Raw genomic sequence first — 3,740 nt, 5'->3', positions numbered from 1 at the left:
TGAAGCGAGGGCCAGACAATGAGAGCGTACAGGTCGCAGTGGTGGGTAGTACAGTGGGGGGAAAAAAGTATTTGATCCTCTGCTGATTTTGTACGTTTGCCCACTTACAAAGAAATGATCAGGGTTTTGCCACCAAGTACTAAGTCATGTTTTGCAGAGGGATCAAATACTTATTTCCCTCATTAAAATGCAAATCAATTTATAACATTTCTGACATGAGTTTTTCTGGATGTTTTTGTTGTTATTCTGTCTCTCACTGTTCAAATAAACCATTAAAATTATAGACTGATCCTTTCTTTGTCAGTGGGCAAACGTACAAAATCAGCAGGGGATCAAATACTTTTTTCCCCCACTGTATATGGGGCTTTGGTGACAAAATAGATGGCACTGTGATAGACTGCATCCAATTTATTGAGTAGGGTATTGGAGGCTATTTTGTAAATGACATCGCCGAAGTCGAGTATCGGTAGGATGGTCAGTTTTATAAGGGTATGTTTGGCAACATGAGTGAAGGATGCTATGTTGCGAAATAGGAAGCCAATTCTAGATTTAACTTTGGATTGGAGATGCTTATAGTGAGTCTGGAAGGAGAGTTTACAGTCTAACCAGACACCTAGGTATTTGTAGTTGTCCACATATTCTAAGTCAGAACCGTCCAGAGTAGTGATGCTGGACAGGCGGGCAGGTGCAGGCAGCGATCGGTTGAAGAGCATGCATTTAGTTTTACTTGTATTTAAGAGCAGTTGGAGGCCACGGAAGGAGAGGTGTATGGCATTGAAGCTCGTCTGGAGGTTAGTTAACACAGTGTCCAAAGAAGGGCCAGAAGTTTACAGAATAACACCAATAACAGAGGGGGTCTGATCTTTGTGCCTCAGTAAATTTCTCATTCATCATCATTCACGATTCATTCATGATTATTCATAATCATGGTAGCATCCACATGAATGTAGAAGTTTTCAGAAACATCTTCTATTCTTACTGACAATACAAGTGAAGTGACTCCAAAATGACAGGACATTATTCACCATTCAGTTTCTATTAGGAAAAACATCTTCCAAAACACAACCAAGACAAACTGCAAAATGAATTCAACAAGTTTGTAGAATCACAAGCTTGATGTAATCACTGCAGGCATGGAATATGGGACTAAATACTAAACTTATGACAACTTTAATACAACATAAGTGAATTTGTCCGAATATGTACAACTTTTTCAAATGGGAGAACTAAATACATAAAGTGGTTTCCTTTCTTAACAGTAACACAGCTATGTATGAAAATACCCTCAAATAAAAGGTGACATTCTGTACTGTCTCCTAATATGAAACATCTCAAATCCAAAATGCTGGAGCATAGCACCACATTTAAAACTGTAGGCTTCACTGTCCAAACACATATGGTGTGGACTATGTGTGTCTGGTAAACACATGTGGATCTGGTGAACAGTAATCATTTGTTGACCAACTACAGGAATACTGACCTCAGAGTCTCCAGTTTACAGTGTGGATCCTCCAGTCCAGCAGAGAGCAGCTTCACTCCTGAATCCTTCAGGTCATTGTTACTCAGGTCCAGCTCTCTCAGGTGTGAGGGGTTTGACTTCAGAGCTGAGACCAGAGAAGCACAGCCTTTCTTTGTGACTCCACAGCCTGACAGCCTGCAACGAGATCATCATGACTTCACAAACACACTGTTCATTTAACACCAGTAGTGTAGAAGGACAACGGTAGATGCATTTGGTTCATATTCCCAAACAACATATAGATTCATCTTCCATCAATGCATTTATTCAATATGTTTTTCAATATACATATTATAATACATATTTTTCTCTAAACATAATATTTCTTCCTGATGAATACTTCTTATATGTCATTTTATGTACTCACAGAGCAGCTCTGGAGGCTTTGACCACTGGCAGCAGCCTCAGAAGACCTTTCTCTGATTTGGAGTATTTCTTCAGGTCAAACACATCCAGCTCCTTTTCTGAAGTCAGCAACACAAAGACCAGAGCTGACCACTGTGCAGGTGACAGGTTGGGTTCTGAGAGACTTCCTGAGCTCAGGTAGCTTTGGATCTCCTCCACTAGAGAATGGTCATTCAGTTCATTCAGACAGTGGAACAGATTGATGCTCCTCTCTGGAGAGGGATTCTCCCTGATCTTCTCCTTGATGTACTTGACTGTTTCTTCATGGCTCTGTGAGCTGCTTCTTGTCTTTGTCAGTAGACCTCGTAAGTGCTTCTGATTGGACTCCAGTGAGAGGCCCAGAAGGAAGCGGAGGAAAAGGTCCAGGTTTCCCATCTCACTTTGTAAGGCTTTATCCACAGCACTCTTGTAGACAGTAACTTCAGACTTGTCTCTGTACAGCAGAGAAAATATACTGGACTTTGTTTGCTGTTTGTCCATGAGATTCTCATTGTTGTTGATGAATGAGAGGAACACATACACAGCAGCCAGAAACTCCTGAATGCTCAGATGCACGAAGCAGTACACCTTGTCTTGGTACAGAACACATTCCTCTTTAAAGAGCTGTGTGCACAATCCTGAGTACACAGAGGCTTCATTGACATCAATGCCAGCCTCTTTCAGGTCTTTTTCATAGAAAATCAGATTGCCCTTCACTAGCTGTTGAAAAGCCAGTTTTCCCAGTGACAGAATGCTCTCTTTATTCCAGTGTGGACCTGTCTCTTCTTTCCCAAGATACTTTTCATTCTTCTGTTTGGTATGAAACACCACAAGGTGTGTGTACATCTCAGTCAGAGTCTTGGGCATCTCTTCTCTCTTATGTTTCAGCATGTGTTCGAGGACTGTTGCAGAAATCCAACAGAAGACTGGAATGTGGCACATGATGTGGAGGCTCCTTGATGTCTTTATGTGTGAGATGATTCTGCTGGCCAGGTCCTCATCACTGAATCTCTTTCTGAAGTACTCCTCCTTCTGTGGGTCATTGAACCCTCGTACCTCTGTCACCTGGTCAACACACCCTGAAGGGATCTTATTGGCTGCTGCAGGTCGGGTAGTTATCCAGATGAGAGCAGAGGGAAGCAGATTTCCCTTGATGAGATTTGTCAGCAGAACATCCACTGAGGTTGACTCTGTGACGTCCCAACAGATCTTGTTATTCTGGAAGTCTAAGGGCAGTCGGCACTCATCCAGACCATCAAAGATGAACACAACTTTGTACTTGTCGTAGTTGGAGATTCTTGATTGTTTGGTTTCCATTGAGAAGTGATTGACAAGTTCAATCAAAGTGTGTTTGTCCTCTTTCATCAAATTCAGCTCCCGAAAAGGGAATGAAAACACAAATTGAACATCCTGATTTGCTTTTCCTTCAGCCCAGTCCAGAATGAACTTCTGCACAGAGACTGTTTTTCCAATGCCAGCGACTCCCTTTGTCAGCACAGTTCTGATACGTTTGTCTTGTCCAGTTAAGGGTTTGAAGATGTCGTTACATTTGATTGCAGTCTCTGGTCTTGCTTGTTTCCTGGTTGTTGTCTCAATCTGTCTCAGCTCATGTTCATTATTGACCTCTCCTGTTCCTCCCTCTGTGATGTAGAGCTCTGTGTAGATCTTATTGAGAAGTGTTGGGTTTCCTTGTTTAGCGATCCCCTCAAATACACATTGAAACTTCTTCTTTAGATTAGATTTGAGTTCACGTTGGCAAATCACAGCAAGCTCATCTGAATCTAGAAATAACACAGAGGATATTAATATTACATCTGTTTTAATGCCTACAGTATTG

This window comes from Salmo salar, unplaced genomic scaffold (genome assembly GCF_905237065.1).
Source record: "Salmo salar unplaced genomic scaffold, Ssal_v3.1, whole genome shotgun sequence".
NCBI classification, from domain to species: Eukaryota; Metazoa; Chordata; class Actinopteri; order Salmoniformes; family Salmonidae; genus Salmo; species Salmo salar.
The sequence above is the reverse complement of the archived record's forward strand: the minus strand, read 5'-3'. Positions refer to the sequence as shown.